This window comes from Rattus rattus, chromosome 8 (assembly GCF_011064425.1).
Source record: "Rattus rattus isolate New Zealand chromosome 8, Rrattus_CSIRO_v1, whole genome shotgun sequence".
In the NCBI taxonomy this organism is placed as follows: Eukaryota; Metazoa; Chordata; class Mammalia; order Rodentia; family Muridae; genus Rattus; species Rattus rattus.
Window position 1 is genome coordinate 12989874 of NC_046161.1, and position 26101 is coordinate 13015974.

Genomic DNA, 26101 nt, shown 5'->3' on the forward strand with positions numbered 1-26101 from the left:
GGGACTATTATGAGGGGTGTCATCTCCTTAATTTCTTTGTTGGCTTGTTTCTCTTTGGTGTAGAGGAAGGCTACTGATTTATTTTATACCCAGCCACTTTGCTGAAGGTGTTTATCTGGATTAGTAATTCTCTGGTGGAACTTTTGGGATCGCTTAAATATACTATCATATCATCTGCAAATAGTGATATTTTAACTTCTTCTTTTCCAATCTGTATTCCTTTGATCTCCTTTTGTTGTCTGATTCCTCTGGCTAGGATTTCGAGAACTATATTGAATAAGTAGGGAGAGAGTGGGCAGCCTTGTCTAGTCCCTGATTTTAGTGGGATTGCTTCAGGTTTCTCTCCATTTAGTTTAATATTAGCAACTGGTTTGCTGTATATGGCTTTTACTATGTTTAGGTATGGGCATAGAATTCGTACTCTTTCCAGGACTTTTATCAGGAAAGGGTGTTGAATTTTGTCAAATGCTTTCTCAGCATCTAAGGAAATGATCATGTTGTTTTTATCTTTCAGTTTGTTTATATAGTGGATTACGTTGATGGTTTTCCATATGTTAAACCATCCCTGCATGCCTGAGATGAAGCCTACTTGATCATGATGGATGATTGTTTTGATGTGCTCTTGGATTCCGTTTACCAGAATTATATTGATTATTTTTTCATCAATAATTCATAAGGCAAATTGGTCTGAAGTTCTCTTTCTTGTTGGGTCTTCGTGTGGTTTAGGTCTAAGAGTAATTGTGGCTTCATAGAAGGAATTCAGTAGTGCTCCATCTATTTCAATTTTGTGGAATAGTTTGGATAGTATTGGTATGAGTTCTTCTATGAAGGTCTGATAGAATTCTGCACTGAACCCATCTGGACCTGGGCTCTTTTTGGTTGAGAGACCTTTAATGTCTGTTTATATTTCCTTAGGAGTTATGGGGTTGTTTAGATGTTTTATCTGTTCCTGATTTAACTTCGGTACCTGATATCTGTCTAGGAAATTGTCCATTTCCTCCAGATTTTCAAGTTTTGTTGAATATAGGCTTTTGTAGTAGGAACTGATGATTTTTTTAATTTCCTTGGTTATGTTGTTATGTCTCCCTTTTCATTTCTGATTTTGTTAATTTGGACACAGTCTCTGTGTCCTCTGGTTAGTCTGGCTAAGAGTATATCTATCTTGTTGATTTTCTCAAAGAACCAGCTTCTGGTTCTGTTGATTCTTTGTATAGTCCTTTTTGTTTCTACTTGGTTGATTTCATCTCTGAGTTTGATTATTTCCTGTCTTCTACTTCTCCTGTGTGTATTTGCTTCTTTTTGTTCTAGAGCTTTTAGGTGTGCTGTCAAGCCGCTGATATATACTTTCTCCTGTTTCTTTCTGCAGGCACTCAGAGCTATGAGTTTTCCTCTTAGCAAAGCTTTCATTGTGTCCCATAAATTTGGGTATGTTGTACCTTCATTTAAATGAAATTCTAAAAAGCCTTTAATTTCTTTCTTTATTTCTTCCTTGACCAGGTCATCATTGAGTAGAGCGTTGTTCAACTTACATGTATATGTGGGCGTTCTTCCCTTGTTATTAAAGACCAGCTTTAGCCCGTGATCATCTGATAGGACACATGGCATTATTTCTATCTTTCTGTATCTGTTGAGGCCTGTTTTATGACAAATTATATGGTCAATTATGGAGAAAGTACCATGAGGTGGTGAGAAGAAGGTATATCCTTTTGTTTTAGGATAGAATGTTCTATAAATATCTGTTAAGTCCATTTGGTTCATGACTTCTCTTACTCTGTCTATGTCTCTGTTTAATTTCTGTTTCCATGATCTGTTCATTGATGAGAGTGGAGTTTTGAAATCTCCTACTATTATTGTATGAGGTACAATGTGTGCTTTGAGCTTTAGTATGTTTTCTTTTATGTATGTAGGTACCCTTGTATTTGGAACATAAATATTTAGGATTGAGAATTCATCGTAGTGGATTTTTCCTTTGATGAATATGAAGTATCCTTCCTTAACTTTTTTGATGACTTTTGGTTGAAATCTATTTTATTCAGTATTAGAATGGCTACTCCAGCTTGCTTCTTCAGGCCATTTGCTTGGAAAGTTGATTTCCAGCCTTTCACTCTAAATTAGTGTCAGCCTTTGTCTCTGAGATGTGTTCCCTGTACTCAGCAGAATGCAGGGTCCTCATTATGTATACAGTTTTTTAATCTACATCTCTTTATTGGGGATTTGTGTCCATTGATGTTGAGAGATATTAAGGAATAGTGACTGCTGTTACCTATATATTCATATTTGGATGTGAGATTATGTTTGTTTGCTTTTCTTCTCTTTGTTTTGTTGCCCAGACAATTAGTTTCTTGCTTTTTCTAGGGTGTAGCTTGCCTCCTTATGTTGGGCTTTACCATTTATTATCCTTTGTAGGGCTGGATTTGTAGAAAGATATTGTGTAAATTTGGTTTTGTCATGGAATTTCTTGGTTTATCCATCTATATTAATTGAGAGTTTTGCTAGATACAGTAACCTGGTCTGGCATTTGTGTTTGCTTAGGGTCTGTATGACATCTGTCCAGGATCTTCTGGCTTTCATAGTCTCTGGTGAGAAGTCTGGTGTAATTCTGATATGTCTGCCTTTATATGTTACTTGACCTTTTTCTCTTATGCTTTTAATATTCTTGTTTTGTTTTGTGCATTTGGTAATTTGACTATTATGTGACAGGAGGAGTTTATTTTCTGGTTCAATCTATTTGGAGTTCTGTAGGCTTCTTGTATGCCTATGGGTATCTCTTTTTTAAGTTAGGGAAGTTTTCTTCTATGATTTTGTTGAAGATATTTACTGGTCCTTTGAGCTGGGAGTCTTCACTCTCTTCTATACCTATTATCCTTAGGTTTGATCTTCTCATTGTGTACCGGATTTCCTATATGTTTTCGGCCAGTAGTTTTTTCTGTTTTACATTATCTTTTACAGTTGTGTTGATGATTTTTATGGAATCTTCTGCTCCTGAGAGTCTCTCTTCTATCTCTTGTATTCTGTTGGTGATGCTTATATCTACAGCTCCTTGTCTCTTCCTTTAGTTTTCTATATCCAGGGTTGTTTCCATGTGTTCTTTCTTGATTGCTTCTATTTCCATTTTTAATTCCTTCAACTGTTTGATTGTGTTTTCCTGGAATTCTTTCAGGGATTTTTGTGATTCCTCTCTGTAGGCTTCTACTTGTTTATTTATGTTTTCCTGTGTTTCTCTAAGGGAGTTCTTTATGTCTTTCTTGAAGTCCTCCATCATCATGGTCAAATGTCATTTTAAATCTAGATCTTACTTTTCTGGTGTGTTTGGATATTCAGTGTTTGCTTTGGTGGGAGAGTTGGGCTCCGACGATGTCATGTAATCTTGGTATCTGTTGTTTGGGTTCCTACACTTGCCTCTTGCCATCAGGTTGTTTCTGGTGTTACCTTGTTTTGCTATTTCTGACAGTGGCTAGACCATCCTATAAGCCTGTGTGTCAGGAGTGCTATAGACCTGTTTTCCTGTTTTCTTTCACCCAGTTATGGGAACAGAGTGTTCTGCTTTCATGAGTGTAGTCGTTCAAATCCACTGGCTTTCAGCCTTTCCTGTGGGCGTGTTTCCTGAGTCCACCAGGCAGGTCACTTGGAGCAAAAATGTTGGTCTTACTTCTGGTCCCGGGCCTGAAGTCACTCCTGGGGGGCTGTGCTTCAGCTCTCCGTGAGGGCAGCAACCAGTAGTGCCTGCCCCGCCTTTTCTCGGTCCCCTGTGCACAGGGGTCCCACATGGCATTAGATTTTTTTTCCTCTGGAGTCAGAAATGTGGGCAGAGTGTAGTCTCTTCTGACTTCCCAGGCATGTCTGCCCCTCTGAAGGTTTAGCTCTCCCTCCCACAGAATTTGGGTACAGGGAACTGTTGACCGGGTCCCTTCAGATCCAGGCGGTGTCTCGCTCTGATTTTTTTAAAATGCATTCACATAACTCTGGTTTAATTCCACCTTATAAGGACTCACAATTATCCTGGGAATCCTATGAGAAGTACTGAACCTGCAGAAGATCCATTTGTTTTGGACTGAATGAAGGGTTCTGCTCAGTTTCAATCTCCCAGTTGGAAAGCTGACTGTAATACTTGGTGCCACACTTCTAAACTTTCAGTAGCTGCAATCTATGTATTTAAGGAAAATGAGAATTTACATAACAGTTTGCATGCGTTTTTATCAGATCAATAAAAATATTGAAAATAATGTCATTTACTAAATAAAAAAAGAAATAATTCTAAGACTTTACTTGTTCAATGGTATCACAATTTTATAAAGAAGAGACACTTAGATCTTTTAAATTTCCATTCTATGCAATATTTAATTTGTAATTACCAGGTTACTACATTCTGTAGGTTACCTTTGCATATGAGAAAAACACCCTTCAACATTTTCTATAGAACTGTCAGGAAGTAGAGCGTCCATCAGAACTTATCTGATATTTCCATACAAAAAAACATTGACTCTAGAAAAATATTAGTAAATTCATCTGAGCTTGAGCACACTAGGTAAAATGAATGTTTGCTGTCAAGGTACTCAAACTACATTACTATTACTTACTAGAATGTATACTTAATTAACTTATGTTTACTTATTTGGAATACTATGAAATAGATTTCTTTCATTCTTTTTTCTTTATTTTTATTGGATTTTTTTATTTACTTTCAAATATTATCCAATTTTCCCCAAGCAACCATTCACCACTTCCTGCTTCTGCAACCTGACATTCCCCTATACTGGGGGCATCCAGTCTTGGCAGGTTCAAGGGTTTCTCCTTCCATTGCTGCCCAATAAGGTTATCCTCTGCTAGATATGCAGCTAGAGCCATCTGAATGTCCATGTGTACCCTTCCGATGGTGGTTTAATCCCTGCAAGCTCTGATTGTTTGGTATTGTTTTCCTTATGGTGTTGCAAACCCCTTCAGCCCCTTCAATCCTTTCTTTAACTCCTCCAATGGAAACCTGTTCTCAGTTCCATGGATGGCTGTGAGCATTTGCATCTTTATTTGTCATGCTCTGACAAAGCCTCTCAAGAAACAGCTATATTAGGCTACTGCCAGCATGCATTTCTTAGCATCAGGAATATTGTCTGTGTTTGAAGGCTGTATATGGGCTGGATTGGTAGACATTCCTTAAGTCTCTGCTTCAAAAATTAGTCTCCACATCTTCTCATATGAATATTTTTGTCCACCCTTCTAAAAACTGAAGGATATGCAATTTTCTCATCCTTCTTCTTGAGCTTCATGTGGTCTGTGGATTATATCTTAGGTAATTCAAACTTTTGGGCTAATATCCACTTTCAGTGAATGCATACCGTGAGTATTTTTTTGAGATTGGGTTATCTCACTCGGAATGATATTTTTTAGTTCCATTCATTTGCCTATAAATTTTATGAAGCTATTGTTTTTAATAGCTGAAAAGTTCGCTATTGTGCAGATGCAAAAATTTTTCTGTAACCAGTCCTCTATTGAAGTACATCTGAGTTCTTTCTAGCTCCTGGCTATTATAAATAAGGCTGTTATAAAAATAATGGGGCATGTGTCCTTGTTATATGTTGGCGAACCTTTTGGTATATGCCCAGGAATTGTATAGCTGGGTCCTTAGGTAGTAATAGGTTCAATTTTCTGAGGGAACTCCAGACTGATTTCCAGAGTGGTTGAACCAGCATATAATCTTACCAACAATTGAGGAGTATTCCTTTTTCTCCACATTCTCGCCAGCATCTGCTGTCACCTGAGTTTCTGATCTTAGCCATTCTGTCTGGTATGAGGTGGAATCTCAGGGTTGTTTTGATTTGCATTTCCCTGATGAAGAAGCATGTTGAACATTTCTGTAGGTACTTCTCTGCCATAGTCCTCAGCTGAGAATTCATGTTTATTTCTGCACCCCATGTTTTAAGAGCGTTATTTGACTCTCCTGAGTATAACTTCTTAGTTCTTTGTATGTATTAAATATTAGCCAACTATTGGATATTGGATTGGTAAAAATCTTTTCCCATCTGTTAGTTGCCATTTTCTGATAATGGCAGTGTCCTTTACCTTACAGAAGCTTTGCAATTTTATGGAGTTGCAATTGTTCATTCTTTTTTCCCTCGTTTTTCCTTCCATTTTTATTAAATTGGGTATTTCTTATGTACATTTCAAGTGTTATTCCTTTCCTGGTTTCCTGTCCATCAGTCCCCTAACCCTTCCTCTTCCCCTTCTATATGGATGCTCCCTCCCCATCCATCCCCCATTACTGCTCCCCCCAAAAATCCCTTACACTGGGTGTCCGACCTTGGCAGGACCAAGGGCTTCCCCTTCCACTGGTGCCCCAACAAGGCCATCCTCTGCTACTTATGCAGCTGGAGCCATGGGTTGATTCATGTGTAGTCTTTGGGTAATGGCTTAGTCCCTGGGAACTCTGGATGTTTGGCATTGTTTTTCTTATGGGGTTGTAAGCCCCTTCAGCTCTTTCAGTCCTTTCTCTAATTCCTCCAACTGAGATCCCATTCTCTGTTCAATGATTTGCTACTAGCATTTGCCTCTGCATTTGACATTTGCTGGCTGTGCATTTTAGGAGACAGCTATATTTGACTCCTGTCAGCAAGCACTTCTTAGCTTCATCAATCTTGTCTAGTTTTGGTGGCTGTACATTTATGGCTCTGAAGGGCCGTTCCTTCAATTTATACTCCAAACTTTGCCTCCATATTCCCTCCTATTAATATTGTTGTTCCCCTTTTAAGAAGGATTAAAGCATCCACACTTTGGTCATCTGTCTTCTTGAGCTTCATGCGATCTGTGATTGTATCTTGGGTAATTAAAGCATTTTGGTTAATAAGCACTTATCAGTGAGTGTGTTTTTCTGTGATTGGGTTACCACACTCAGGATGATATTTTCTAGTTCCATCCATTTGCCTATGAATTTAATGAAGTTATTGCTTTTGCTACCTGTGTAGTACTCCATTGTGTAGATGTACCACATTTTCTGTATCCATTCCTCTGTTGAACGGCATCTGGGTTCTTTCCCGCTTCTGGCTATTATAAATAAGGCTGCTATGAACATAGTGGAGCATGTGTCTTTGTTGTATGTTGGAACATCTTTTGGGTATATGGCCAGGAGAGGTATAGCTGGGTCTTCAGGTAGTTCAATGTCCAATTTTCTGAGGAACCTCCAGACTGATTTCCAGAGAGTTTGTACCAGTTTGCAATCCTACTAACAATGGAAGAGAGTTCCTCTTTCTCCACATCCTTGCCAGCATCTGCTGTCGCCTGAGTTTTGATCTTAGTCATTGTGACTAGTATGAGATGGAATCTCAGGGTTGTTTTGATTTGCATTTCCCTGATGGCTAAGGATATTGAACATTTCTTTAGGTGCTTCTCAGCCATTTGATATTCCTCAGCTGTGAATTCTTTGTTTAGCTCTGTACCCCACTTTTTAATAGGATTATTTGGCTCTCTGGAGTCTAACTTCTTGAGTTCTTTGTATATTTTGGAAATGAACCTTCTATCAGACATAGGATCGGTAAAGATCTTTTTCCAATCTGTTGGTTGCCATTTTGTCCTCATGGCATACCATTGGAGTTCTGTTCAGGAAACTTTTCCCATTGCCCTTGTATTTGAGGCTCTTCCCCAACTTTTCTTCTATTAGGTTGAGTGTACCTGGTTTTATGTGGAGTTCCTTGACTTAAGCATTGTAAAGGAAGAAAAGAATGGACCAACTTGTGTTTTTCTACATGCTGACCTCCAGTTAAACCAGCACTATTTGTTAAAAATGTTTTTCTTTTCCACCATATGATTTCAGGTAGTTTGTCAAAGATCAAGTGACCATAGTGATCATTTCTGGGTCTTCAATTCTATTCCATTGATCTACCTGCCTGTCCCTGTACCAATACCATACAGTTTTTAATCACTATTGCTCTGTAATACAGCTTGCGGTCAGGGATGGTGATTCCCACAGAAGTTCTTTTATTATTAAGGATAGTTTTTGCTATCCTGGGTTTTATTTTATTCCAAATGAATCTTCAAATTGTTCTTTCTACCTCTATGAAGAATTGACTTGGAATTCTGATGGTGATTGCATTGAATCTGAAGATTACTTTTGGCAAAATGGTCATTTTTACTATATTAATCAATCCTGCCAATCCATGGTTATGGGAGACCTTTCCATCTTCTGAAATCTTCTTTAATTTCTTTCTTCAGAGACTTGAAGTTTTTGTCACATAGATCTTTCAATTGCTTGGTTAGAGACAAACAGAGGTATTTTCTATTATTTGTGACTCTTGTGAAATGCGTCATTTCCCTAAGTTCTTTCTTAGCCTGTTTATCCTTTGAGTAGAGGAAGGCTACTGATTTGTTTTTAGTTAATTTTATACTCAGCCACTTTGCTGAAGTTGTTTATCAGGCTTAGTAGTTCTCTGGTAGAACTTTTTGAGTCACTTAAGTATACTATCATATCATCTGCAAAGAGTGATATGTTTACTTCTTCCTTTCCAAACTGTATCCCTTTGACCTACTTTTGTTTTCTTGTTGCTCTGGCTAGAATTTCAAATACTATATTGAAAAAGTAAGTCTTCTAGTTCCTGATTTTAATGGAATTACTTCAAATTTCTCTCCATTTAATTTTATGTTGGCTACTGGTTTGCTTTATATTGCTTTTACTATGTTTAGGTATGGGCCTTGAATTCCTGATCTTTGAAAGTCTTTTAACATGAAGGGGTGTTGAATGTTACCAAATTCTTTCTCAACATCTAATGAGAAGATCATGCGGTTTTCTTCTTTGAGTTTGTTTATATAGTGGATTATGTTTTTGGATTTAAGTATACTGAACCATCCCTCCGTCCCTCGGATAAGACTACTTGATCATGATGGATGGTTATTTTGATGTGTTCTTGGGATTCTGTTCACGAGAATTTTATTGAGTATTTTTGGATCAATATTCATAAGGGAATTTGGTCTGAAGTTCTCTTCCTTTGTTGGGTCTTTGTGTGGTTTAGGTATAAACATAATTGTGGCTTCATAGAATAAATTCAGTAGTGGTTCTTCTGCTTCTATTTTGTGGAATAGTTTAGACAGAATTCGTATGAGGTCTTCTATGAAGGGCTGATATAATTCTGTGTTGTTGTCAAATATAAAAAATAAAAAAAGTAACTTTTACCCTGCTAGGTCTGGCACCGCACTGCCCCAAGATATCTGCTGGATATCTTACCAAAAGCACACATTCCAATTCCGTGGCAGCCCAGACTAGCTGCCCCATACTCCATTACACTTAAATCTACATATGAAAGAACACACAATTCAATAACCTTAGATCCAATTGATAAACATACAAAGCCCAGTACCATCCTTCCCTTAAGAACATTAGTAACAACATGTAAATACACAAAGCAGAATCTTAACTTTGCCTGCCATGGCTTCTCTCCCTTTCCCACCTGTCTCTTCCTCTTTCTGTTCCAGTCTCCTCCTCTTCCTTCAAACTTCTCTCATGCCCATTCTTCCTTCTTCTCCAATGACAGGCCTCCTTCTATCCTGTACCTGACCATCTCCTGTTTTTTACAAATTCAATGGGGAGAAGGTTCTGGTGAAGTCACCTGAATCCTGAGTAAGTGACTAGGCAGCTGTCCTTGGAGTAGTGGAATTAGCATCAAAATATAGATAACTCCAGGGCAAACCACAACATTTCCCCCTTTCTGTCCAGTTAAAAGGCCTTTTCACTTATACATAAATTGAGTACAATTATTATCATTTTGCAATTTATAAAACATATGATACACTTATTTTGTCTATTACCGAAAGCTCCTTGTTACTTATCCTATAATTCTATACCCGACTTATATCCTGGTTTGAGATCATAGGTCATCTGAAAAACCACCCATTTAAATTTATTGTCCTTCTCAATGCTAGACAGCTTGGGTTGTCTACAAGACTACCAGTCTTCAACCATGTCAGAAATCTTTGAATGACCAAATGTCTATACACATAGGAAGTCTAACATGGCTTCCAGAACTGTGAGGTTCAAGAGACAAACCTCTACTAGCACAGTCCTCTGTTAGCAACATGTGAATGAAAGTCTTCAGCCTTTTGGTCCAAAATCAACTGACAGACTCTAAAAATGAAGATTTTTGAAGGACTGATTACCCTGTCTTGGCAGAGCTTATCAGTCAACTATTCTGCCTAATTTGTCCTTTCCTGGACAGTACTAGTCTGTAGATGAAACAGGCAGTTTTGTCCAGTGGCTGCCTAGCCACAAAGTATTGCCTCACCTGGAGGTAGAGATGTTCAAGTTCTTTGTTAAATCCACCAAAGGGGAACTGTTAGGAGCAGATATGTCTCACCAAAAAATAAATAACTTTAAATTTCAGTTTTGTGGATTTCTGACCTTTTTGAAAACCATCTATCTATAAAAGACAATATGGGCTGTTGTCTTTATATCTTAATATTATCTTAAAAGCACTCTCACAAAGTCAGAGCCATGAATTTGCTATTTTGCCCTTAACTCACATGTGTAATCAACTCAGAAGTTTGTAATGACATCAATAGAAGGACTGGCTCTAAACCTTGTACTTTTAAACTTTTTTAACAAATAAATTTTATACCAAAGCAAAGATATGATTTTAGCCTAGCTACCCAAAGAAATTGTGACTGTACAACTCAATCTACCTAATTCCTCCCTGTTAAATTACAACCAATTTTAAATTCCAGTTAAAAACAACTTTAGAATAATCACTTCAGTCCCCAAAAGTCCAGGGATTTGCGACGATGAATCCTCTATAACTTCTTCAAGCTGTAAGTGGCTGTTGAGATATCCTTGGGGGTAGGGGATAGAAAGAATGAAGCAAATGCTGTAGCCGATGTGTCCTGACTGGACCCAGCTGAAATCCCTTGAGACCAGGAATCCAAGTAGGCGCATTCTACAAAATACAACTCTCAAGACAAAAGTTTAGAATAGAGATATCTTTTTGTTTGAGTCTCCTGAATCTAATTTTTCAGGCGGTCTACCTCTTTCAAATATGATCAGTATGACTCTGTGAGGTTCCAGAGCCTAATCACACTTTTTAAAAACACAAAGCCAAAATCTTTCTCCCAAAATACTGTGTTCCTTAGTCTGTAACCAAAAAAGCTTGTGTCTTGCACTCTCTCCCAGAGTAATAATATAACCATAGAACTCAAAGTCAACACCCATTATGAAGATTCAACAATTTTTAAAAAAGGAAATAAGCTAAACAATGAGCCTGACAGGCTCTTGTACCCTATGGTATCAGGAAATGAACCCAAAATTCTGTGGAGCCCACGTTAAGCGAATTCAAGCTTCCCATTGTAGTAAATATCTAAAGTAACCACAAACCCTTGCTAGCTGGCATCAACGAGCCATATGGCCTTTAGCGGGGTAATTCATAAAGCAAACCAAATACCTTTTATCATTCCAATGTCAATAAGCAATAATCAAACAATGACTTTAGCCCAAAATATATCCATCTGTTAAGCTTGCTACCTGGAGCCACAGCTTTTTATTTAACCTTAATAACTTCTATAATACATGTCTGTATTCACTCTGCCTGGTGTTACAGACATTTATCACAACTCTCTTCTTGGAGTTAGTGACTAATTTTTCCCTATTTAAGTTTCGAACCGTGTATGAAAATCCCCACCTGATTTGGGTAATCTCTGTACTCTGCTTAAAACAAACAAACACTTTCTATCAATTTTAATATCAATAAGCAACTTATCCAACCAGGATTTTAGCCCAAAATTATCAACCTGTCAATCTCTCTACCCAGAGCCACAGATTTTTATTTAACCTTAATAACTTCTTTAATATATGTCTGCATTCACTGTGCCTGGTGTTACAGACATTTATCACAATTCTCTATTTGGAGTTAGTGACTAATTTTTCCCTACCTAAGTTCTGAACTACCTAAGTTGAATCACAACATGATTCAGGTAATCTCTTTATTCTCTTCTTTCTAAGAACAAACTTAATCTGTTTAATCTTAATCTTAAATTGTTTCTTTGTTAAATTCCCATGCTCGAGATATCACATGACTTATCATGGCACTGGCCTCCTCTTAGAAAATAAAAACTTTCTCTCAACTCTTAGCATTACTAGTGGATTCTTGACCATCACATTAGTTCGCCATCTATCGTTGTAAAAATATAAAAAATAAAAAAAAGTACAGCTATCTTTTACCTTGCTAGGTCCAGCACCACAGTGCCCCAAGGTACCTGCTAGATATCTTGGCAGAAACACATCCCAACTCCACGGCGGCCCAGTATCTCCTGTAGTCGCACACTTTCCTACACTCAAACTGTCACATAAAAGAACACACAACACTATACCTTTGACCAAATTTATAAGATATAATTACCCACCTAAACATACAAAACCCAGTACCATCCTTCCCTTAAGAACATTAATAATAACATGTAAATACACAGAGCAGAATCTTAACTTCCCCTGCCATGGCTTCTCTCCCTCCCTGTCTCTTCCTCTTCCTGTTGCAGTCTCCTCCTCTTCCTTCAAACTTCTGTCATACCCATCCTTCCTTCTCCTCCAATGACAGGCCTCCTTCTATCCTGTACCTGCCCCTCACCTATTTTTTTTTTTTTTTTTTTACAAATTCAATGGAGAGAAGGTTCTGGTGAAGTCACCTGAGTCCTGAGTAAGTGACTAGACAGATGTCCTTGGAGTAGTGGAATTAGCATCAAAATACAGATAACTCCAGGGCAAACCACAACAATTCTGGACTAAATCCATCTGGTCCTCAACCTTTTTTGGTTTGGAGACTTTTAATAACTGTTTCTATTTCTGAAGGAGTATGAGCTTGTTTTAACCTGATTTAACTTTGGTACCTGTTATCTGTCTAGAAAATTGTCCATTTTCCAGTTTTCTTGAATACAGACTTTTGTAGTAATATTTGATGCTTTTTTTTTCAATTTCTTCAGATTCTGTTGTTATGTTTCCCTTTCCATTTCTGATTTTGTTAAATTGGATACTAACTCTGTGCCTTCTGCTTAGTCTGGATAAGGGTTTATCTATCTTGTTGATTTCTACTTGGTTTCTACTTGGTTTCAGCCCTCATTTTGATTACTTCCTGCCATTTACTCCTCTTGTTTGTAATTGGTTCTTTGTGTTCTAAAGCTTTTAGTTGTTCTTTCAAGATGCTAATGTATGCTCTCTTTTATTTCGTTTTGGAGTAACACAGAGCTATGTGTTTTCCTCTTAGCCTGCTTTCATTGTGTCCCATATGTTTGGGCAGGTTGTGCCTTCATTTTCATTAAATTCTAAAAAGTCTTTAATTTCTTTATTTCTTCCTTGACCAAGTTATCATTCAGTAGAGTACAGTTCAACTTTGATGTTCATGTGGGGTTTCTTTTGTTTTCATTGTAATTGAAGAACAGCCTTAAACCCCGGGTGATCTGATAGGATTCATGGAATAATTTCAATCTCCTTGTATCTGTTGAAGTTTGTTTTGTGACCAATTATATGGTCAATTTTGGAGAAGGTACCATGAGGTGCTAAGAAAAAGGTATATCCTTTTGTTTAAGATGAAATTTTCTATAAATAATTGTTAAGGCCATTTGGCTCATAACTTCTGCTAGTTTCTCCTTGTCTGTTTAATTTGTGTTTCCACGATCTGTCCATTGATGACGTGGAGTGTTGAAATCTCCTACTATTATTGTGTGAGGCGCAATGTGTGCTTTGAGCTTTTGTAAGGTTTCTTGTATGAATATATTTGCCCTTGCACTTGGAGCATAGATATTTGGGATTAAGAGTTCATTTTCGTGGATTTTAACTTTGATGAATATGAAGTGTTCTTCCTTAACTTTTATGATTACTTTTGGTTGAAAGTCGATTTTATTTGATATTAGAATTTCAACTCCAGCTTGTTTCTTCAGATCATTTGCTTGGAAACATATTTTCCAGCTGTTTTCTCTTAGGTTGTGTCTTTCTTTGTCACTGAGATGTGTTTCCTGTATGCAGCAAAATGCTTGTTCCCTTTTTCATATGTAGTGTATTAATCTGTGTCTTTTTATTGGGGGAAATGAGTCTATTGACATTAAGAGATATTAAGGAATAGTGATTATTGTTTCCTGTTATTTTTGTTGTTAGAGGTAGAATTATATTTGTGTGGCTCTCTTCCTTTAGGTTTGTTGCAAGAAGATCATTTTCTTGCATTTTCTATGGTGTAGTTTCCCTTCTTGTGTTGGGGTTTTCCATCTATTCTTTTTTGTAGAGCAGGACTTGTGGAAAGATGTTGTGTAGTTTTGGTTTTGTCATGGAATATCTTGGTTTCTCTATCTATGTTAATTGAGAGTCCACTGGATATAGTAGCCTGTGCTGGCATTTATGTTCTCCTAGTGTCTGTATGGCATCTGCCCAGGATCTTCTGGCTTTCATAGTCTCTAGTGAGAAGTCTGGCGTGATTCTGATGGGTCTGCCTTTATATGTTACTTGATCTTTTCCCCTTACTGATTTTAATACTCTTTCTTTGTCTTGTGCATTTGGTGCTTTGACTATGATGTGATGAGAGGAATTTCTTTTCAGGTTCAATCTATTTGGACTTCTGTAGGTTTCTTTTATGTTTGTGGGCATTTGTTTCTTTATGGAAGTTTTCTTCTATAATTTTGTTGAAGATATTTACTGGCCCTTTAGGTTGTAAATCATCACTCTCTTCTATACCTAGTATCCTTTGGTTTGATCTTCTCATTTTGTCCTGGATGTTTTGGGTTAGGAACTTTTTGTGTTTTACATTTTTTGTTGTTTTTTTCTATGTTTTCTACAGTATCTTCTGCCCCGGAAATTCTCTCTTTTATCTCTTATGTTCTGTTGGTGATGCTTGTGTCTATTACTCCTGACCTCTTTCCTCGGTTTTTCTATCTCCAGGGTTGTCTTTCTTCATGGTTTCTATTTCCATATTTAGACATGGGACAGTTTTGTTCATTTCCTTCTCCTGTTTGGTTGTGTTTTCCTGTAATTCTTTAAGGGATTTTTGAGTTTATTCTTTAAGGGCTTCTACTTGTTTACCTCTACTGTATTTCTTTAACGGAGTTATTTATGTCCTTCTTAAAGTCCTCTATCATCATCATGAGATGTAGTTTTAAATCCAAATCTTGCTTTTTATAGTGTGTTGGGATATCCAGTATTTGTTTTGGTGGGAGAAATGGGCTCTGGTGATGCCAAGTAGTCTTGGTGCCTGTTCCTTAGGTTCCCGTGCTTGCCTCTTGCCATCTGATTGTCTCTTGTGTTAATTGGAGTTGCTGTCTTTCACAGTAAATTGACCCTTCTGTAAGCCTGTGTCTAAGCACTCCTAGAGACTGCTTTTCTTTCAGTGTTATCTTGGTACAGACAGCTGTGTCACAGGGTCAAGTCTGGGTGCAGGCAGAGACTCGATAATCCTGTCCCAGACTGCTCCTTTGTTCCTGTGTCCAGAGGACTTCAGGCAGGTTACTTTTGGGCCAGGAATGTGAGCAGAAGTGATTGGCTACTCTGAACTCTCAGGCTGTCCACTGTTCTGAAAGCCTTGCTCTTTCCCCCATAGGATTTGCATACAGAGTATTGTGGTACTGGGTCAGCTCTGGGTGCAGGAGGAAACTGGAAGGATCCTTTTCCAGACTGCTCCTGGGTTCCTATGTCTTGATAGCTTTAGGTGGGTCCCTAGGAGCAGATATGGTGGTCTTACCTCTGCTCTCAGTTTTGTTAGACTCCTGGTGACTGGCTTTTAGCTCTGGCTGCTCTCAGAGACAGAAAGGATCCTGTCCCTGACTGATCCTGAGTACCTGTGTTCAGAGGGCTTCAGGCTGGTTCCTCTTGGAACAGGAATACTAGCAGAAGTGCTAATCACCTCTGAGCTCTCAGGATTATCCACGCTTCTGATATTTTGGTATGGAGAGCTGTAGGGCCAGGTCAGTTCATAAATTCCTTTCTTTAAAAATGTGATTTAAATATTTCAAATTTCTTCACTGGGTTCACTACCTTGAATAGTAGCTCACAAGTAGGGAAGATTTTATTAAATTTTATTAAAGTATCACATTACTGTAAATCAAAATAAGGACTGAAATTATTATATGATAATATGATTTGAACTAGAAAATTTTGATTTAAATTAAACCAGTCATTTCCTCAAGTTTCACATACTATAATTTATATGTGTATGTTATGTATGTATGTATGTATGTATGTATGTAGATATGTATGTATATATGAGTCAGAGTCTTGCATGTAGCTCAGGATGACTTCAACCTTAGAGTAATCTGCCACACACTTTTAAATAATTATGAGGTTATACTTCTATTCTCTTGATGGCTTTCTAATCATGCAGTAGTGTCATTGTCTCATACACAACATTCATTTTACAGATTCTGGATTAGATTGTGACAGAAAGGGGAGGAAGGATCTAGGGATTCCAAAATATATATGACCTCAGGTGTGAAAAGCATGTTGACTGTAGATCAATGTCAGCAACAAGAACAAATACATGACAGTCATTAAATTTGTTCTTTTCAAAGGTGGCACAGTCTTAGGAGAATCTTTCATCTTCTCACGACTAATGTTCTATCATTTATAATATGAAAATGAGTTGCTGTGATGAACTGTCCAAATCTAGGACTATCATAAAATAACCTGTGAAAAGTCTAGAGTAATAAAGACTTCAATGGATGATGAAAAACATGGGGAGGTGAGCTTATGGTTATCCTCTGGATTTGGAAATGTCTGATTTTCTTTGTAGCACTGCACATTTTTGTATGGAGTATACCTTTATACTTCTCATTAATTATATCAGATTATGGCTTTAATCCCGACATTTTTATTATTATCTATGAAGCTATTTTCATCACATGTTCTGTAACACTACACACATTAACTCCCTCATCCACTTTCTTACGTGTCCTATTCCTCCCTAAAACTCACCTATCTACTTTCATTTTCTTTATTTTATATCATACATGTATTCGCTTTTCTGACTCTGATTACTGTGTTGATCATGATAATCTCTAGTTCCATCTAGCAGGTCATTTCTGCCAGGGCAGACTGCTAGCTAGTCTGATCCTCTAAAGACTTCACAACCTGAGGCATCCCAGGAGATCTACTACACTCAGGGCATTTAACATCACAGCCTGAGGCATTCCAGGAGGTCTGCTGAGCAAAGTACAACTAGCATTCCAGGAAATCCACAGCACCCAGGGCAACAGAAGCCAGAGCCTGAAGGCATCCCAGGAGATCCACTGTACACAGGGCCACTGAGCAACTGACAACACATTCTGAAGATGCCCCAGGGAATCCTTAGCATTCACAGAAACTGACCCAACAGACTAAAAACCTCCCTGGAGTTCTGTTGCTTACAGTGAAACAGAAACCACAGTCCGTAAGCCCTCCTGGAGAACAGCTTCAAACAAGACAAAAGCTTGACTGCTCTTCTGAAGACCCAACAGTCTGAGGCTTCCCAACAGATCTACTGCTGCCTAAGCAAAAGATCAACAGCTTCTCTGCTCCTATGAAGACCCCACAGTCAGAAGGCTATACAGGAGGTCTGCTAAACCCAGGGCCAAAGGCCTAACAGGAGACCTGAAGCAACCCAGAGACAAAAGAGGCAGGCTCCAGACAGAGTCACCCAGACCAGCATACACCAGGGATATCCAAATGGTGAGACACAAATGCAAGGCCATAAAAACAGAAGCTAATATATATGAGCATCATTAGAAACCAGTTCTACCACTACAGCAAGCCACAAATACACCTACATACCTGAAAAACGGGAAGCTGACCTAAAATCCTTTCTCATAAGATAATAGAGTCCTTTGAGGAGAATATAAATAACTCACTGAAAGAGATACAAGAAAACACAGACAAAAAGATAGAAGTCCTTAAAGAGGAAACAAATAAATCCCATAGAGGAATACAGGAAAACACAATCAAACAGGTGAAGGAATTGAATAAACCTGTCTAAAACTTAAAAGTTGAAGTAGAAACAATAACGAAAACACAAATAGAGGCAAACATGGAAATATAAAACTTAGAAAGAGGTCAAGAATACAGATGTAAGCATCACCAACAGAATATAAGAAATGGAAGAGAGAATCTGAGGTATAGAAGATAGCATAGAAGGGATTGACACAACTATTAAAGAAAATTTAAAACATAAAATCTCCTAACCCAAAACATTCAGGAAATTCAGGACCCAATGGGAAAAAAAAAAAAAGCAGAAAACAAAAACAAAGCTAAGAGTAATTAGAATAGAGGTGAATGAAAATTCCCAGCTCAAAGGACCTGAAAACATGTTCAGCAAAATCATAGAAAAAAAACTTTCCCAACCTAAAGAAAGAGATGGTCATAAAAGTATAAGCAGCCTATAGAACACCAAATAAATGGGGCCAGAAAAGAAAAGCCTTCACATAATATTCAAAACACTAAATGAACAGAAGAAAAAATATTAAAAGCTTCAAGGGAAAAGGGCCAAATAACATACAAAGATAGAATTATTAGAATTACACCAAACTTTTCAACAGAGACACTAAACCCCAGAAGAGCCTGATCAGAGGTCATACAGACTCTAAAAAAACACAAATGCCAGTCTACGCTAATATACCTGGCAAAACTATCAATCAGCATAGATGGAGAAACCAAAATATTCAAGGACAAATCTAAATTCAAACAGTCTCTATCTACCAATCCAGCCATAAAGAGGTTTCTGGAAGGAAATCCCCAACACAATGAGGATACTTACAGCAAAGAAAAGACAAGATATTAACCACCTCACAACAAAGCCAAGGCACATAATGCCATCTATAAAAACAAACATAACAGAAACTAACAATTATTTGTCTTAAACATAAATCATTATCAATGGACTCAACTTACCTATAAAAAGACATTAGCTAACAGATTGGATATGAAAGATCCCTGAAGGGAGACCCTCACTCAAGTCTTGGGAAGTTGGGAACCCCAGACACACGAGAGACCAATCTTGATGCAATAAGCAGAGGCGAGGTTTATTATGGAGAGCTCTGGGCTGACACGTATCCCACGCAAGAGACAGAGGTGTTGACCCTGAGTGGCTGGGAGAAGTGCTATTTAAAGGAAGAAGTCACAAGCCCCAGGAGATGGGGGGATGTCAAAGGAAATACCAAAAATGTCACAAGGGGAAATCCTCAAAGTCACAGGATTGTTCTTAAGACTCTATGGTTTAAATCAGGGTAAAGGTCAAGCCCTCATTTTCCTGAGAACAGTTCTTGATTCCTGTCCTTTAGGGTAAATGTTTGTCAGAGTTGATGAAGCATCTGCATCTGATACACATCTGGTTAGGCTTCGGTCCCGGTTTCCTGGAATACTATCTGCAGGACACAATGGCTGGAACATTATCTGTAGGGCACAATGGGAGTTTGAACAATCATCACAGGGGCAAAACAGAACCCGTTACTCATTTACTCACATCTGGTGACATCCGGAGTGTCAGTGAGTCTGCACCAGTCCTCCTGCATTTTTTAACCCTCTGTCTTCCTGAGTCAGATTCTGTTGCTGAGTTTTGAGCTAGTTTAAAACTCTATCTCTCAGATACACAAACAAGAGCCAGCAATTTGCTAAATACAAGAAACACACATGAACAACAAAGACAGATACTATCTCAGAATAAAAGGCTGGAAAAGTTCTTCCAAGCAAATGGTCCAAAAATAAATAAATAAATAAATAAATAAATAAATAAATAAATAAGTGAGTAAATAGATAAATATCAAAAGTTACCAAGCACAATGAGGAAGGACACTTCATATTCATCAAAGGGAAAATCAAAGAAGATAAAGTCTCAATTCTAAACATCTATAGCCAAATTCAAGGGCACCCACACTCATAAAAGATACTTTACTAAAGCTAAAAAATATGCATTGAACACAACATAATAATAGTGGGATAATTCAATACCCCACTGTGACTAATGGAAGATCACTGAAACAGAAACTAAACAGAGACACAGTGAAACTAATAAAGGTTATAAACCAAATGGATTTAACAGATAATTACAGAACATTTTACCCTAAAACAGCAGAATACAACTTCTTCTTAGCACCTCCTTGTACCTTCTCCAAAATTGACCATATATTTGGTCACAAAACAACCTTCAACCAATACAAGAAGATTGAAGTAATCCCATTGCATCCTATCAGATCACCATGGCCTAAGACTGGTCTTCAATAATAACAAAAACAACAGAAAGTCCACATACATATGGAAACTGAAAAACTCTCTACTCAGTGATAACTAGGTAAGGGAAGAAATAAATAAGGAAATTAAAGACTTCAGAAATTCAATGAAAATATTGACAGGGCATACCCAAACTTACAGGGCACAATGAGAGCAGTGCTAAGAGGAAAATTCATAGCACTAAGTGCCCTGGTAAGGAAACTGGAGAGATCTTATACTACCAACTTAACAGCACACCTGAAATCTCTGGAACAAAAGAAAGCAAATACATCCAAAACGAGTAGGTGGCAAGAAATAGTCAAACTCAGGGCTGAAATCAATCAAATTGAGACAACAAGAACTATACAAAGAATCAACAAAACCAAAAGCTGATTATTTGAGAGAATGTACAAGATAGTTAAACCCCTAACCAAACTAAAGGTCCCAGAGGCAGTATCCAAATTAACAAAATCAGAAGTGAAAAGAGAGACATAAAAAACAGAAATGGAGAAAATTTAAAAAAATCGTCAGATTCTACTACGAAAGTCTATACTCAACAAAATTGGAAAACCTAGATGACATGGATGGATTTCTAGACAGATATCAAAGTGCACTTAAACTATCCAGACAGGTCCATATCCCATAAGAAAACAAGAAGTCATTAATACCAATATTCCTCATAATATTCAATAAAGTAGAAACAGAAGGAACACTACCTAATACATTCTATGAAGCCACAATTTTTATTCTGATATCTAAAACTCAGAAAGATGCAACCATAAAAGAGAACCTTAGACCAATTTTTCTTATGAATATTCTTGCACAAATATTCAATATAGTTCCTGCAAACTGAATCCACGAACACATCAAAACCATCATTCACCATGGTCAATTACATCACAGTGATGCAAGGTTGGTTCAATATATGAAAATCCACTAACATAATCCACTGTATAAACAAACACAAAGAAAAAAAAACACATGGTCATTTTCTTAAATGCACAAAAACACATTTTCAAAGTATAATACCCCTTCATGTTAAATGTATTAGAGTGATCAGGAATTCAAGGCCCATCTCTAAAGATAATAAAAACAATTTACTGCAAACCAACAGCCAATAACAAATGGAGAGATACTTGAAGCAATCCCACTAAAATTGAGGACAAGACAAGAATTCCTACTCTCCACATATCTATTCAATATAGTACTCGATGTTCTAGCTAGAACAATAAAAAAAAAAAGAGAGAGAGAGATCGAGAGTATACAAGTTGACAAAGAAGAAATAAAGGTATCACTATGATATGATAGTATACATATGTGACTACAAAACTCTACCATAGAACTTCTCCAGCTGATAAACAACTTCAGCAACATGGCTGGATATAAAATTATCTCAAAAAAAAATCAGTAGCCTTCTTTTATACACATTATAATCACACTGAGAAAGAAATTAGGGGAAAAACTCTCTTCACAATAGGCACAAATAATATAAAATATATTGAGGTAACTCTAACCAAACAAGTGAAAGATCTATAAAACAATAACTTCAAATCTCTCAAGAACGAAATTGAGAAAGATCTCATAAAATGGAGAGATTGCCCTTGCTCATGATTGGCAGAATTGGTATAATACAATGGCTGTCCTACCCAAGACAATCACCAGAGTCAATGAAATCCCCATCAAAATCCCAATACAATTCTTCAAATACATGAGAAAAACAATTCTTAAGTTCATCTAGAAAGGCAAAAAACCTAGACTAGCAAAGAAAAACAAAAACCAAAAACCAAAAGACAAAAAGCAAAATAAAACAAACAAAAACCAAAAGACAAAAGACAAAAAACAAAATCAAACAAACAAAAAACAAACATACGAACAAAAAACAATTTTTAACAATAAAAGAGCTACTGGGGGAATCACCATCCCTGAACTCAAGCTATGCTACAGAGCAATAGCAAAAAAAACTGCATGGTATTGGTGCAGAGACAGACATGTTGATCAATGGAATAGAATTGAAGACTCAGAAATAAAACCACCCACTTATGGACACTTGATCTTTGACAAGAAGCCAAAAAATATACAAGGGTAACAAGAAAGCATCTTCAATAAATGGTGCTGGTCTAACTGGCTGTCTCTACATAGAAAAATGAAAAAAGACCCATGTTTGTCATCCTTCACAAAGCACAAGTCCAAGTGGATCAAGGACCCCAACATAAACCCAGACACACTCAATCTAATAGAAGCGAAAGTGCTAAAGAACCTTGAACTCATTGGCGCAGGGAAAATTTCCCAAACAGAACTCCAATGCTCCAATGGCTCATACTCAAATCAAGATTTGGTAAATGGTTTATGATGAAACTGGAAAGCTACTGTAAGGCAAAGGACATAGACAATAAGACAAATCAGCAAACTAAAGATTGGGAAGAAAAATCTTCACTAACCCCATATCTGGTAAGGGGCTAATATCTAAAATATATAAAGAACTCAAGAAGCTAACCACCAAAAAAGATAGGGTATAGAACTGAACAGAATTCACAACAGAGTAATCTTGAATCATTGAGAAGCACCTAAAGAAATGTTCACAGTTCTTAGTGATCAGAGAAATGCAAATCTAAAATGATCATGAGATTCCACCATACAATAATCAGAATGGCTAAGATCAAAATCTCAGGTTATAAGCACATGGAGAGGATGTGGACAAAAAGAAATACTCCTTCATCGCTGGTGGGCTTGCAAACTTTTTCAACCATTCTAGAAATTAATCTTGAGATTCCTCAGAAAATTGGAAATAGATCTACCTGATGACCCAGATATACCACTCTTGGGAATATACCCAAAAGGTGTCCCACCAGGCCACAGGGGCACATGTTCCACTAGGTTCATAGTGGCCTTCGTTGTGATAGCCAGAAGCTGGAAAGAATCCAGATGTCCCATGACAGAAGAATGGATACAAAAAATGTCATTCAATTACACAATGAAATACTACTTTAGCCATTATGAACAATGATATCCTGAGTTTTGCAGGCATATGAATGGAACTAGAAAATATCATCATGAGTTTGGTAACTCAGACCCCAAAGTGCATGCATGGTGTGTACTAATAGATGGATATTAGCTCCTCCCCCTCCAAAAAAACAAAAGTACAGAATACCCAAGATACAGTCCACAGAACTCAAATAGGTCGAAGGACCCATGTGAGGAGGCCTCAATCCACTTTAGACGGAGAAGAAAACAATCACATGGAAGGAGGCGGGGGGACTGTGTGGGAAAGGAGACAGGGAAGGAAAGAGGAGAACATGATCCGTTATTGGGTAGGGGAAAAGAGGAGCAGCAGAAAGAATGGAAACAGGCAACCATGTGAGTTAGAAGGTGGTAGGACCCTCCAAAATGTACTAGAAACCTGGGATGTGAGAAACTCTCAGGACCCAAAGGGAGGGACCTTACATGAAATCCCCTATATTTAAATGAGGAAAATTGTAGAGCCCACCTCCTGCAGAAAGACAGAACATCCAGTGAAGGATAGGGTTGCCATCTCATAGTCAAAACTCTGACCCATAATTGTTATTGGCTGAAAGAACTTCAGGAATGGAAATAGAAAATAGCCTGAGGAAAGGGAGACCCAAAGTGGGATCCAGCTCAAGGGGAGGCCCCAAGGCCTGACACTGTTACTGAGGCTATTGAGTGCTCACAAAAGGGACCTATCATGACTGCCCAACTAACTTGGACCCCTGAGATCTCTCAGACAACACCACCAACCAGGCAGCATAGCATACACCAGCTGATATGAGACCCCCAATATATACAGCAGAGGATGGCCAGATCTGTGGTCAGTTAGAGAAGACACACCTAACCCTCAAGAGACTGGAGGCCTCAGGGAGTTTAGTGATCTGGTAGGGTTGTGGCAAGGGTTGGGGGTAGGGTAGGTAAGGACATCTTTGTGTAGATAGAGGAATAGGGAGGAGGTATAGAATGGGAAGCAGAAGGTGGTCGAGGATGGGAATAAAATCTGGAGAGTTAAAAATAATTAAATAAAAAATTTAAAATACACATATGCCTTTAAGCCCAGGTTTTGAGAGCTACAGAGAAGAGTATTGGTGCTAGAATTCCAACCTACCTTCAACTACAGAAAGAATAAGCAGGCTGATGATAGAGCAGGATACCTGACCTTCTCCTCCAGTTTGTACATGAAAACAGATGGTCATAGCCAGGTGTACACACACACTTAAGAATAAAGTATTTTTTAAAAATTATATTAACAATGTAAACATAAGCTAAGTAAAAGAGGGGAGCCAATAAAACTATAGCTGTCATCTTAGAGTGTCTCCTCAAAATATCGTATGTCAGCGTCATCATGAAGGGATTCACAATCCTTTACCAAAGTAACTCCAAGGAGCTTCCTCAATCCTCCAGCTACATGAAGATGTAATGAAAACTCACAGCCCACCAATTTAATGTATTAACTGCCTGTCCTGTTCCTTTTTGTTGTAAAATGTGTGTCTGATGTAACAACTCCAAGGCCAAAGTGTCACACTTGCTTATTAAAGCTCAGAAGGTTTGGGGGCAACTTCTGCTGAGATTAGTTTTCTGTTCTTCGATATCAAGCATGTCTGTATTATGAGGAATACCCTAATTCATCCTCGTGTACAGCACACACAGCGGCTCCATGCAAAACTCCTACCTTTGCTCTTCCTCCTGAGCTGTTCAGTGAGATGCAGAATAGTGTCATAACTGAAAATCCTGTAGAGCTCTGAATTTCCCTCAGATGATATTAGTTTGTTAAGGTCAAACATATGATTTCTTTATTCTTTGACCTATGAAATGAATAATAGCAATTTCAGATATCTTCCCATTATGTAACCCATACACTAAATATACAAAGAGATAAATACCTACATTTTACCTAAGTAACAGGCCAGATGCTTCTGACAGACCTAGTTTTGACAAGAAAGACACCTGTACTATTGGTAACTTTTAAAAATGTTTTGGAGAGAAATATTTGAATATAACAAAAGAATCTTAATTTTTATTTTATTTTATACTCTATTTCTAAGTCACTTTATAATGTATACTTTGATGTTTATACTTTATCTTAATAAATATGATTTTAAATAAAAATTGAATAACTTCATTCATACATATGTGTTAAAATCTGGTGATTCATTGGTGAGTATATAGAGTGATTTATAACTTGGCCCTTTTGAGTAATGCCTGAGTATGCAGACATCCCTGGTATATGCTCACTTTGATGTATCTCTTTGTGTGTACAACAAGCATGGTATATCTGATTGATATGGTAGTGTTTTTTTGGCAGGGGAAACTGCATAGTAATTCCCAGTGTTTGACACCTTTCATATCTGAATTAGCAGCCTGTTATCAGCATCTGTTGAATTTGTTTTTCTTATCATGCCCATTACGACTTGGGTGCGATAAAATCTAATCTTTTCATCTGATATTTCTGGGTGGTTAAAATATTTTCAATGAGCATTTACCAGAAGCATGTCTTTTATGTGATCAGAGCTCCAAAACTGTCTTGAGTCGTTAACTGTTCTAAGTCTAAAAGAAAAGAAACACAAGGAAACTGACTAAATGGATATACTATGACAAAATATGTCATACTTAAACTACACTTAAAGAAGGCTTAGGAACTGTACATGCACTCTGTGTTCCTGGGTAACTGTTTCAATTTTCCCTAGTGAGTAAATAAATTCTAGCATCTAGAACTAGAGCACAGAAGAACACTGCTTAAGCACTAAATGAATTTAGTTTTGTTTGTTAGTTCATGTTCAAAACCTATTGTATATAGTTTTTAGGTGCATTTCAAATCTTCTGAACAGTGAGCAATTAGGATAAAATGTGTAGTAAATACAAAGACTATATTATGTATATTTTGCATGAGTAGATATGTCATGTGTTTGTGTAATAGACGCATATTTGAAGTAT